This window comes from Leptidea sinapis, chromosome 46 (assembly GCF_905404315.1).
Source record: "Leptidea sinapis chromosome 46, ilLepSina1.1, whole genome shotgun sequence".
Taxonomy (NCBI): Eukaryota; Metazoa; Arthropoda; class Insecta; order Lepidoptera; family Pieridae; genus Leptidea; species Leptidea sinapis.
This window is the reverse complement of record NC_066310.1, coordinates 5,506,050-5,520,352: the sequence shown is the minus strand read 5'-3', so window position 1 is coordinate 5,520,352 and position 14,303 is coordinate 5,506,050. Positions and strand designations below refer to the sequence as shown.

The 14,303-nt window shown below is 37.1% G+C and overlaps 1 long non-coding RNA gene across 1 annotated transcript; it reads left to right on the top strand.

Annotated features, from left to right (window-relative positions):
* Positions 1–279: 279 nt before the first annotated feature.
* On the top strand, positions 280–1,485 carry LOC126978039 (uncharacterized). Its single transcript, XR_007732465.1, has 3 exons — positions 280–400; positions 822–1,004; positions 1,347–1,485. It is a non-coding gene; the product is annotated as an uncharacterized LOC126978039 (long non-coding RNA).
* The last annotated feature ends 12,818 nt before the right edge of the window (positions 1,486–14,303 follow it).

Sequence of the window (14,303 nt, the reverse complement as noted above, 5' to 3'; positions counted from 1 at the left end):
ATCAATTCACCGCTGTTATTTGCAGGTCACAAGATTTAATTACGTGCATAATATACATAGACATGATATACATAGACATTCTGATTATGAATTCGGTGGTTAAAAAACTCGGATGGTAGATGCTGTAGGAGAAGCTAAATAATACTACAAGTCTGCAAAAAAACACAGATAAAAAATATTTATTTATAAAAACAACGCGAATACGCATAGAAACCGAGAGGTTCATTTTGACCCTTTTTTCTTCAATACTACATCCTGTATACTTTTATTGTTTTTTGGTATTACAGCAACTGGAGGAATCAATTCGTTAATAGGTATTATAGCGGAGTTATTATCAATTGTGTTGTATGCTGTCATGCTTTTGCTGTTGCTTGAACCGTCTTACCGGATGCGCACTGAGGTAGGAACGATTTGGATCAAAATTTTGCATTAATTTCCTTGTTACAACATCGATACTATATTAATTTCATTCTCCTTAAGAGCTCAAAATTTTTGCAATATTGATAGAATGTATACGGAAAAAATAACAATAAGACCCCGTTGGGCACAAAGGCGTGGAGAATGTACAAAGTAGTATCTACATGCCTCAATTATAGGGATACTGAAAACCCAAGCGCTATTTTGGCCGACGGATCAACCTAGCTATCCAACGCAGAAATGCTGCCAATATTCTTGGTCAGTTGATAGTTTTAACTTCAAGTAATCATAATAAAAAGTATTGTAAATATAGTTTTATAACTAAGCTATAAGCTCTGAAAAACTACAATAATGAATCGGAAGTGGTTATAGTATTCGAACTAAGAACATAACTTTGGCCGCAGATGACACGAACGAAGCTGCTGGTGGCAACAATCCTGAATGGCATAATCTCTCAGCCTGACATGGAAAATACACAACGGGATCTGTTGGACGAGTTATTCCTCTTGATGAAGATTCTGCAATACGAACAGCCGGTCTACTCGGCGTTTGGGGTTTTTTGGATGGACAAACCTTTTATCTTAAATGTAAGTTCAGAAAATCAACGTTAATGAAGTATGAGTACTATTTATTAATAGTCTAGTACTTTATAGAAATTTTGATACATTGATCTGGAATATTTTTATAAATACTTGCTATAACTGATTTTCGTTTTTAAAATTTATACAAAAAAGTTAACATCATTGTGTTGAACACCTTTTTAAGTTATAATATGATTAAACTATTTGTGTAATGTGGAGACTTAATATAAATAACTTTGATAGAAATCGTGCTAATAAATTGGGATTCGTTAGGACACCGTGTGAGAAGTTTTTTGATTTTCTTCGTGAGACCTACTAAGGGTTAAACACTTTTTTTTTGCATTACAGATACTTGGAAGTATCGTCACCTACTTCGTGTTTATTTACAACTAGGATGTGTATTGTATTATATCTACATACTAACGTATAAGAATCTATAATTTAAAATAGAACACAAGCAAAAAAAATCTTTCAGGTTGACCACTACATTGCTGAAGTAGTAAATTGGTTTAATGTTAATAACTTACTTTTAAGCGAAAGGAAAACAAAATGTATTAGGTTTACACTTCCAAATGTAAAGCATCAACCAACATCTAAAAAAATTAATAATGACAAACTTGATGTATAATAGAAACCACAACATACCTAGGCATTACATTAGACTTTAAGCTTCAATGGGGAGCTCATATAAAAGACTTATGTAATAGAAAAAGCTCTGCAGTATTTGCGATAAAAAAAATTTGGCAGCTGACAGATGTTGAAACAGATATACTTGTGTATTTCAGCTACTTTCATAGTGTCATGTGCTACGGAATTATATTGTGGGGTAGGGCCGCAGATATTGGTAACATATTTATGCTGCAAAAAAGGGCAATTCGAGCAGTCTATAAAATGCGTTCAAGAGATTCATTGAGAGAAAAGTTTAGTGAAATTAATATTAGATAGTATACTGGCAGTACATTTACGAGAACCTCCTGTACGCTCATAAACATATTAAGAAATTTAAAAATTATAGTGATGTATATAATGTCAATACTCGATACAAACATAAACTCACAATTCCATCTACTAGGCTCCGTAAAATTGCTAAATCTTTTAAAGTAATAAACTCCCAAATTACATTAAAATATTACCAATTAAAAAATTTAAATGTATCGTATGAAAAAATTACCATTTAGATGTTAGGCGTTAGGGCCTACTATAATGTGAAAGATTATTTGAATGATAAAGATAGTTAGGATTGATCTTTCTAAATTTATTGTTGATGAATATTGTTACACTCATTTGCATGCTATTTTAACTATTGTACTTCGTCGTGACTTGCACTAAATAACTTATAAAGTTTTAGAGTGAATAAAGTTTTTTTTTAATTTGAATTTTTGCAGGTGTGTATGTTACACAATATTATTATTATGATTTGGGGATTTCAATGCACTCATATCCTAGGATCTATTGTGCCCCCTACTAGCGCTAGCGCGCCTGCACTCGAATCGAGGCTACTAACTAGGATACGTGTTACTGTGCCGAGATTTAAATTATATCCTCGATACCTATTAGTTTAAAAGGCGTATGATCCTCAGAGGTTCCAGGCAGGGCATGTCCTCTGCTTTAAGTGAAGGTGTTTTAAGACACCCCAGTCTGATTCTGGCAATGGCTTCGCATTCCAGAAGAATGTGTATGGGGTCTTCAGTGGCTTCGCAGCAGAATCTGCACAGGTTTGATTCACTGAGACCCATTGTATATATTTATTCCCAGTTATACAATAGTTAATGAGTTGATGTTTGTAACCACTGTAGGCATTTACTGTTTCTTTTATTATTTGTTAACTATTATTTTTTGGTTTAAAGTAGAAATGTTGTATTATTCATGTACTGTGAGAATTATAACTATTTGACTCTATCAGAACTTTGTTATTTTAGTATAGAATTTAGAATAAATTATTTATTATCATAATTTAATTACCTCATTGTTACATAAAGCTATACAGATACTATAAAACTATGTATATCTACAGAAGGTACAGCGCAGGGCTCAGTACTGGGCCCTCTTCATTTTCTCTCATATGTTAATAATAAATGTTAAAAAAGGATTATGAAGTCCTAAGTGATATTTACAGACTTTTTAGGCATAGAAATACAGCACCTGGCACATTACTTTTCCAAAAAGTGGCTGTGCGAGGTGAATGTATGTCGTGAAACGTGCAGGGAGGGGAATTTCGCATTTTTGTGTAATTTCCGTTGGTATCTGCTACTGGTATTAACTTGAACAAATCCTCCTAAGACTCCCAGTGATACGTGAGTTGATGTGTGGCCAAAATTGTGCCTTATATAATTGCGTAATTTGAAGTGAAGTAATAATGTTTTATTTTTATGGAATAATAGAGGACAAACGAGCGTACGATCTGTACCTGGTGTGAAGTGATCCGCCGCCCACATTCTTTTTATACTCAAGTTTAACTTTATACCTCGTTTATTTGTAAGGCCGTTATACTTTTTACAGGTCAAGTCATAATCAGGTTCCTGATTGTCTCTTTTGTTCTTATTTATAAGTGAAAGAGTAAAATATTCCTGGGATTCCATCATTTAATTTCATAGCTGATAATTATTTTCATTTTATATTCTATTTATAATTCACTAATACCACTTGCACGTTTAAAAATGTTCACTCATGAAATTAAATAATTGAAATTAGGAAATTGAAGGTTACATTATTAATTATCACTTATCAATATGACATTGTTATCGAATATTAACGAATATGGCTGTGTAGGCTCGAAACTTCGAACCCTTTGTCTGTCCTAACAATGGACGAAGAAACCAAGAACCGGATGGTACAGAAACTTTGCACCATCTTCCCGTAACGGACTTCCGGTTCCGTTGCATGGTCGTCCGGTTACCTTGAAGTCACGCGCAAAAAAGTTTTGCTTCAAAAAATGGATTACTCACATACCAAGGTTTCACTATCAAGTAGGCGAATATCAAATTCAAGTTCTAATATTTTTAATAAAAATAAGATTAAATTCACATAATGAACGTCAAAAACTATCTACCTATTTGAAATCATATGCCTCAGACCTGAGAAGAACGGTCGTACAAAGTACAAACCCAGCGGACCTTTTTATATAATTACTATATTCATATATATGTAATATCGTATATTGAACACTTATAATTAAATAGCCTGAATGTGTTCGCTTCATTCGACTGTGGTATTATTGAGAAAATCATTTATGTTATATTTTGTTCATAAACAGTGTCAAAAGTATACACGTTATTTTTATCGGTGGACCAAATCCATGGTTTATTTAGCCATTGGTTACAATGAGGAAGTCAATATCACATTAGTAACCATTATAGTAACGAATTGTAAAATTTCGTTTGTCAAGTTATTATTTTGAATTTTCTTTTGGATAATGCGGCTGTTAAGAAAGATTATATTTGTATTTTGTGGCCATCTTATTGCCGTATGTACTCTGTTGATTGGAAAGCGATATCATCACGAGAGAACTTTCAGTTATACCAAAGAATGTTATACTTGAAAATCATTTATCGCAATACAATTACATACCGCCAGTCGCCACCACCCACCTGTAGAGATGGGTAAGTGGATAGACGAGTGCTCAATACACTCATCTGCCTAGGTTAATAGGTTTAAATGTTAAGTTTGGGTATTAGCGGTATCTGTATTCTCGCTTTTTCTTTCAATAAAATTGAATGAAATTCTTAAGGTAGTAGTATCTAGTATATTAGAGATGAATGAATGATGAGAGATGTGAGATCCCGGACGAAAATCGCAAACATGACTCTTAGGCCCCTTTGGATCGCCTGGTTGCGATTACATGCAACGCTAGAGGAATCGATAAACGTTTCCGGCCCTTTAGGAATGTCTATGCACTTTTTTGAAGGAACCATCCCATGTTGTATCGTCTGAATCAAACTAGCGCTCAATGCGATCAACGAATATGTAAGCTCTAGACTGCTATCTAACAAGGTAAGCTCCTGCAGTTACGCATCAGGCGAACTGAATTGGTCAGCCAGCGGTGTTCCTACTTGGTTTTCCCTAGACTAATATTAGCTGTAAGTATACAACTTTGCACTTAAAAATACTTTGGCTAAGGAGTATTTTGACATATGAAGATTATTTTGTAGGAAGAGCTTATTATAGTGATGAAAATATGAAAGAGCACAAATACTATTATACACTCATTTAAGTTTTTGGCAAGTTACAGCTTCATAAGATGCCTGATTAGTGTAGGGGCAAAACACATTTCGAAGTAATTTTATGAAACTCAATGGAATTTACACTAGTCTAAACATTTTAATATCAATATTATTGTAGGTGAATAAAAATTATATTATACATGTTATATTGTGTTACAAATATTAAAACCATAAGTCTACTCTACTTTAATTCCATATACAGTGTTGGTTCTCTCTAATCTGCCTCCTGACAACTTAACCTCCTCTTTGTTCAGTAAGCTGTCAATCAGTTACTAACGTTTTTAACACAAACGATCAGCAAGCCAGTCGAGGACTCTTTGGTCGAGGAAAAAGATACCTATAGAGGTACGAAGGTAGCTATCACGCGTGAGTCGAGTTTTAGTTACCACTTTTTTTAAAAGGCTTTATCTACTGCAGCCTATTGTAAAATTGATTGCAGCAGTTTTCTTTTTTGTTATTATACATTTATTTTGGTGAGTGGTCTTAACATTTTAATATAGATATTTGTTCATCATACATCTAACCTAACTAACAGCAACTAACTTCTACACTATGGAGATCTCTCCTCCGGGACCTCCGGATCCACCGGATATTCCTGCCCTCACCGGCTAGAAGATAGTTCTTCAGGAAACGCAGCGCCTAAAAAAACAATTATCGATACGGACATGGCTTCTGCCTCTATCCAAAATGTATATAGTGATCCATCGTTATTTATTGGTATCAAACAGTATACAACATTTGATAAAGGACCTTTTTTGATCCACGTCTCCCGTACGGAAGAAGACCCTGCCTCTGGTCTCACTATAAAGCCAATTAAATTCGGCCAGCTACTCTACAGGCACAATCGCTAATATTTGCCCTGACGGAATAAAAAAAGTAGGTAGAAATAAAATTTCAATAGTATTTAAACAACCAACAGTTTTCTTGATAACCCACTTTTAGCCGCTAATAAATATACCGCAACAATTCCCAACTATAACATCACCAAGATGGGTATAGTTCGTCAAGTCCCAGTGGACCTGTCTATGAATGAGTTTGTGGAGTCGGTTGATCTTCTCTCTGGTTGTGGAAAGATTTTAAAGGCTCGCAGACTCAATAGGAAAGTAATTGAGGAGGGTAAAGTGACTTGGGTACCAACCCAAACCATTGTATTAACATTTCAAGGCCAATTGCTTCCGGGAAAAATCTACCTTTTCCACAATTCCCTCCCCATAGAAACTTACCTCTTACCTACTATCCAATGCCAGAATTGTTGCCGCTTTGGCCATATAAAAACAGTATGTAGATCCAAGCCAAGGTTCTTCAAATGTGCCCAATCCTATGCTGGTGATACATGTGAGGTTATTGATAAAGAGGCTTCTTGTATAAATTGCTCAGGTCAACATTTTGCCACCAACAAAGCTTGTCCTGAACATGGTAGACAAAAATCCATTAAAGCAATCATGTCTCAGGAAAACTTATCTTATGAAGAGGCAGCAAACCGTTGCCCGAAATCAGTAAAGCCTTACTCTGAAATTCTCCTCAATCCTTCATTACCCCATAACTCTTCCTCAACTCATACCACTCAGCCACCCATTTCTCCTACTGTCAGTTACAGGAAAACTGTAACACTCCCTTCACGCTCCAGACCCATTTTAAGTAAGTCCTACGATCGTGCTGCTCATCAGGCAATCATTGCCGATGTTCCATCATCCTTCCCGAATGGTTCTGCACTATCCCATCAATCCAACTTTTCATCATCAGCGCAGGATGATAACCTCTTGGAGGCTCTCCTGTCCATCATTCTATCCCTGATAACTAAACAGTCTAAGCTTACCGTCCAACGTTGCCAATCAACTTTCACAAATTCTGTCCTTAGTTAATAACCATGGCCCCAGTGTCCATTCTGCAATGGAACACCAGAAGCCTACGTCCTAAAAAACCCAGTCTTACACATCTCATAAATAAATATCTTCCTTCTGCCATCGCCATCTCTGAGACATGGCTGGTCCCTGGTTCACACTTCAGGGTCCCCGGCTATGTATGCCTTAGAGATGATCGAGCAGAAATTGTTGGTGCGGGTTACGCCTTATTAATAAGACGCACCCTTCCCTTCTCCTCGATTACCCTTCCTAGTCCTCATCCAGGTATAAATATCGTTGCAGCAAAGGTTATGAACATCTCTCTAGTCTCAATCTATGTGCCTCAACCTCAGTCAACCATGATTGCTGGTATCCTCTTTTTAATTTCATCTATTCCCCCTCCTATTATTATTATGGGAGACTTTAATGCTCATCACACTTCATGGGGCTCAAGCCACAGAGATTATTTTGCCCTCACTCTGTTAGACATATTTGATGAGTGTGATCTGTGTATTATCAATGATGGCTCTGCTACCCGCAGGGTTTCACCTTCTCAAAATCCCAAAAGTGCAGTTGACCTCACCTTGTGTTCTCCATGTCTGGCTCCTCTCTTTTCGTGGAACATTTTACAAAATTCCTATGGCAGTGACCATTTTCCTATAATCATATCTATCCCTGACAAAGTAATCCCCCTCGAAAACCCTTCCTCATTGCAGCACTGCTGCTGCCAAAGAAAGGAAGTAAGCGGAAAAAACATATAACAGAAACATGTCACTTTCTAACTTTATTCACTATGAAAAAGTTGCGGCTAAAGCTACATATTTATTTAAAAAAAAGAAAAAGCAAGGCTGGATTAACTTTTGCCAAAATTTGTCTCCAAGAATTTCATCCTCAATGGTTTGGAAACAAATTAAAAAATTTAGAGGTTCTTTTAAGATAGAATGTCCCCTCCTTCAGTTCCAAACATGGACTTTTTTCCATCCCCTCCAAGCCCTCTTGCCTCTACTCATAGTTTAGAGTCTCCTTTCTCTTTTTCTGAACTCCTTCTCGCTTTAGACGGTCTAGCTGATTCTGCTCCTGGCGCAGATGGAATCCCCTATTCTTTCATCAAAAACTCATCAACTACATCCAAGAAATATTACCTAGATATTATAAATAACCTTTTTGATTTTGGGGTCATCCCTCCACCCTGGAAAAATCAAGTAATAATAACAAATCTTAAACCTGGTCAGAATCCATCTGAAGCCACAAGCTATAGACCAATTGCCCTCTCTTCTACTCTTGCAAAAGTTTCTGAAATCATGATAAAACACAGACTTGAGTGGTTTGTTGAAAACAATAATCCTTTCCAACTCTCAATATGGTTTCAGAAAGGGCAAGAGTTGCCTAGATAGCTTAGGCATCCTTACAACTGATATAAGAATAGCACTCCTCAGTAAAGAACACCTTTTGGGAGTTTGCCTTGACATAGAATCTGCATATGATAACGTATCACTTCCTCTACTCAGGAGTAAACTCAACCAGCTGAGTATCCCCGTGAAGCTATCTCGTTTTATATGTAACATGTTAATGGAAAGAACCATCACTATCAAAGGTCCAACCTCTTACCTCCCTCCTAAGTCAGTTTGGAAAAGCTTACCTCAAGGCTCAGTCCTTAGTCCCCTTCTCTACAATCTGTATACATATGACCTCAATAGCTCTGTATCCCCCTTCTGCCAAATACTGCAATATGCATATGATATTGTTCTGTATACTTCCAACAAGTCCATACAGGATTCATCCAATCAGTTAAATTGTGCACTTTATTTATTTATTTATTTATTTTGAATAAAACGGTTACAACACCAATTACAATAATCAAGTACATTAAACTATAAATGTTAGACGCTATTATGCGAGGACTCACAACGTTGGAGCAGCAACTGCACAAGTCTATTAGTAAATAGATCACAATCAGGGCGGGCTTCTACGAGGTGATTAAACAATTTCAAGACTCGCGGCATGGGCGCCGCAGTGCGTGCTACCGTGCGACACGCGGGTACCGCCAGCAGACGGTGATTTCTACAACGAATATAATTGTCAGGTGTATACACGTGCCATTCGCATAAAATATTGCATCACTAGATACCATTTTCATTTAATTTATGTTTTATATTGACCAAGCATTCGTAACTAACTAGTTAATATTAATATACGCATTTCTTAATTGTACATAGTACATACCGCATCGTATTTTACCTATTTATTTTAATAAATAGCATCATTTTATGTACGTTTACTCGTAACATTTATTGGTGGTATTGCACCATTATTAATCAAATGTTATGTTTTACCACGTCGCATTTATTTAAATTAACTAAATAACTTATGCTCTTTACTTGGTCGCATTTTTATTTAATATTCATTCCGCAACCGTTTCTATTTAGAATAGACATACCTAATATACCTACCTTTACTATTCATCAGTCTTATTATTATACGAACCGCGCCCTATTACGATAATTTGAATCTACCTTCATAGTCTTATTAACCGTACGTTCATATTCGTTCCACAAATTTATAGTGGGTACTTGTAAATTTTGTTTGTTTACATTTATTTTAATACATTGCATAAGAATGTCGAAGTCACAATTGATGCAAGTAGCTATATTGGAAGCCAAACTTGCGGCTTATTTTGAAAGGACCCAAGGCATTTATGATTTATCACGAAATTTAACCGATGACACACTTATCGAAAAATTTTTGACCCAAGCGTCGGGGGTTGATTCGATTCGATTAAACTTCGAAAAGGTTTTAGACGATTTAAATCGCATCCAAATGGAAATTGACCCTGCATGCGTGCCCGGGTATAAAAAACTTATCGCATTTGAAGAGATTCTTTGTACAACGTCAAATTTCATTAAATAAACCGAAAACGGCAATGAACATTCAAGGCGCTGATAATTCATTATTACCTCGGAAAGCTAAACTCCCCCCTGTCGAATTAAAGGGATTTGACGGAGACGTACGCAACTGGCCAATCTTTTTTTCTAGTTTCAAGGATACAATACACAATAACCCCTCACTTTCCAAGTCGGATAAATTATACTATTTAATTGGTAAGTTAACTGGCAAAGTGTTGTCAGTGTATTCAGACATAACTCCGTCACCTGATAATTATGACATTATTTTTCAGGCTCTAGTCGATAGGTATGAGGATAAGAGGCTTTTGGCGACCGCGTATTTAGACACTATTTTTGATTACAAACCACACGCCACTGCTAACGCAAACCAGCTGGAACATTTCGTCGATAAATTTGCATCGTCTGTGTCGGCCTTAAGAAATTTAAAATTAGATGATATAAGCGACTTTATTTTATTTTGCTCTTAAAAAGGTCGACAGCGAAACTACTCGCGCATTTGAAATGAATAAGCGTAATTGCGATATTCCAAAACTCGAAGATTTTATTGTTTTTATTCGCGATCAAATAAAAATATTGCAGCGTCACAGCTCATTAAATACGTAGTCCAAATCACAATCAAACCCTTCAACTTCATCTAAAACTATTTTGAAATCATTTGTAACTAATAATAATAATAATAACAGTAATTCCTGTATTGTTTGTTTTTCGAAAACCCACAATCATTATTACGATTGTGCGAGGTTTCAGAATATGACGCCTCGCGAACGGTTAATATTATTAAAAATAATAAATCGTGCATTAAATGTTTAAGTTTACGACACACTGTTTCGGTGTGTAAATCGACAAACGTATGTAAGCATTATCGATATAAGCATCATACTATGTTGCACTGGATCGATAATAAAAACCCAGTAAATCGAGCAACAGTCACTGCTACACATGAGCAGGCGGCTCCGGGCGGTGAGGCTGTATCTTCCCCACCCGCGAGTACTTCAGCTCGGGCGAACCTGTTTACGCTCGGCGCGAAGAACGTGGTGCATCGACGCTCTGAAGTTGGCCCGTCCGCTTCAGCTGATATTATTGATAACACTACGAGTGATGTTGTGTGCGCTATGTAAAGCGCTGTACAGACCTCCGCTCGTAGCGGGAACGTTTTGTTAGGTACGGCCTGCGTGAAAGTACTTTGTAAAGATGGTTCGCAAAAACAAATTCGCATTTTAATTGATATGGGTTCACAAAATCATTTTATTACGAAACAGTGTTGCAAACGATTAGGACTTCGTACGAAACATATAGATTACTCACTTTCTGTTAAAGGTATTGGCGACAAAGCATACCCAATAGGGAGCTATACTAATTTAACTTTAATATCAAGTTATGAGTCGGGCTACTCGCTACATATTAATCCATTTGTATTGAATAAAATATCAAACAATTTGCCTTCGGCAAAAATAAATACATCATGCCTTAGTTATTTACAAAATGTTACGCTTGCAGACCCGGAGTACAATGTACCCGGTCATATCGATTTATTACTTGGATCCGAAGTTTTTACGGAAATCTTGCGATCGGGTAAGATAGTTGGCCGCCCGGACGCATTAGAGACGGCGTTTGGTTTTATTATAATTGGTTCCGTAGAAAATATTCAAATTAATAATTCTGTACAAAAACAAAATTCTATTTGTAGTTTTTTCACATCGACTGAGGATTCTCTCGAACATTTAGTTAATCGTTTTTGGTTTTTACAAGAGGTGCCTTCTGCTAAGTACTTGTCACCTACTGAACTTCAATGTGAACACTTTTTTAAAAATAATACGACACGTGACAGCACCGGCCGATTTATTACGGCATTGCCTTTCAACCGCGACCCCTCGTGTTTAGGGGATTCTTTAACTTCTGCACAACGTCGTTACGAAAATTTAAATCGAAAGTTAAATTTGAGTCCTCTTTTACGTAAAGCGTACGACAGTGTTCTTCGCGAATATTTAGCTAGTGGTATTATTGAACCCGCGCCTCCAGTGAAAGAGGGGGATTTATTTTATGTCATTCCGCATCATGGTGTTTGTCGCTCAGACAAACTTACCACCAAGCTCCGCGTAGTGTTGGACGCGAGTCACAAGACTACGACAGGCATTTCATTAAATGACTGCTTGCATTCAGGTCCTAATTTGCAACCCGATCTTACAACAATTATTTTTTTAATTTTCGTCTTTATAAAATAGCATTCACTGCAGATATTAAACAAATGTTTTTAAATCTTATTTTAAGAAATACGGATAGGCGTTTTTTAAATATCTTACATCGTTTTGAAAACGAACTTGATACAAAAATGTATAATTTTACTCGCGTTTGCTTCGGCCTGCGTTGCAGCCCTTATCTAGCCATGCGCGCCGTGAGGCAGCTCGCAACTGAGGAACAGAGTCAGTACCCCCGCGCCGCGGACGTTGCATCTAATAACATAAATATGGACGATTTGTGCGTATCTACACGTACACCCTCTAGTGGTGGCCAGCTTAGCGCAGGACTTAATTAAAATGTTTAAATTGGGCGGATTTAATTTAGTTAAATTTGTCAGTAATTCAGCAGAGGTTCTAAATGCCATACCGCAAGAGAATCGATTGTCAAGCAGTGTGAATTTTGACAATGATGATTCATTAAAAATTTTGGGGCTAAGTTGGTGTCCACGCGAAGATGTTTTTCGCATTGCTATTAATTTTACTCCGCGGCCTGAATGTACTAAGCGTCTTATGTTATCGACAGTAGCTAAGCTGTGGGATATTAATGGCTTTTGTGCACCTGTTATTTTATATGCAAAGTTATTAATTCAGGCATTGTGGATTTCGAACGTCGGGTGGGATGATCCACCACCAGAAAATATTCGTACAGCTTGGGCAACCTTTAGGAAGGAGTTGCCACTTTTACATAATTTTGAAATTCCGCGTTTCTTTGGTATCGATAGCGCCACACATCGCGTTATACTTTTAGGTTTTTCGGACGCTAGCGAACGAGGCTACGGTGCCGTTGTATATTTTTGTGTTGTTATTCCAGATGAACCTAACCGCATTACGTTGGCGATGGCTAAGAGCCGCGTTGCACCTACACGTATGGTCTCGTTAGCTAGACTAGAGCTGTGCTCTGTGCTACTTATGGCACAACTTCTTAATTTTATCCGTGATTCTGTAAAGTCGCGTTGTAAAATACATGACGTGTTCGCTTTTACAGATTCGTCGGTCGCATTATATTGGACGCATTCGTCCCCGCATCGGTTTGATACTTTTATCGCTAACCGCATTTCAAAGATACAAGAGTATCTCGCGCCTAAACATTTATATCATGTCGAGGGTAAGCAAAACCCTAGCGATTGTATTTCTAGGGGTTTAACTCCTGCTCAATTATTAGTTCATCCACTTTGGATGCATGGCCCACCGTGGGCACGAAATGATCTATCGTCATGGCCGTTGGATAATTTTACATACAATGAAGAAGATGATTCTAAACTAACCGACCAAGCTCTGGTAGTTAAAACAGCTTCATCAAACGAAAACTTTCTTCTTCAACTTTCATCGCGCATCTCGTCGTGGGGAAAATTATTACGCATTATCGTGTATGTTTTTCGTTTTGTTCATAAACTTCCACGCGCTGAATTTATTATGGTTGATCATTTGAAGCGGAGATCGCTGTGCTACGCGCCTTGCAATTTTTGTTTTTTGAAAATGTAATTTCAGCGATCCAAAAGCAGTGCAAGGTCCCAAAATATTTATTACCTTATTGGCTGTTCATTGATAAGGATGGTTTACTCCGCGTTGGAGGGCGACTAAATAAATCTTCCTTATCGTTTGAAGCTAAGCATCCCATTTTGTTGCCTAAAAATCATCATATTACGGCAATGATCATAGATTTTTATCACCGCAAATATATGCATGCCGGACCTCACCTACTTTTATCATTATTACGACAAAAGTTTTGGATTATGGCTGGGCGTGATATTGTACGAAAACGCTTTCGAGCTTGTAACAAGTGCTTCAGAGCTAATCCATGTGCACAGAATCCGTACATGTCAGTGTTACCGGCACCCCGCGTGAACGAAGCGAAGCCATTTATAAATACTGGTGTTGAACGAATTTTGTAGGTGCAAAAACTCATTTTGATGAGTTACATAAATTCTTAAAGTCGAAGTCATTTTGTGCATCCTTTAAGGATGAAGTTGTAAACCGAGGCATTAATTGGAAAATGAACCCACCCAGCTGCGCACACTTCGGTGGCGTCTGGGAAACACACGTACGTAGTGTCAAACTCCACCTTAAACGCGTCATAGGTGAAACTTTACTTACCTATGAAGAA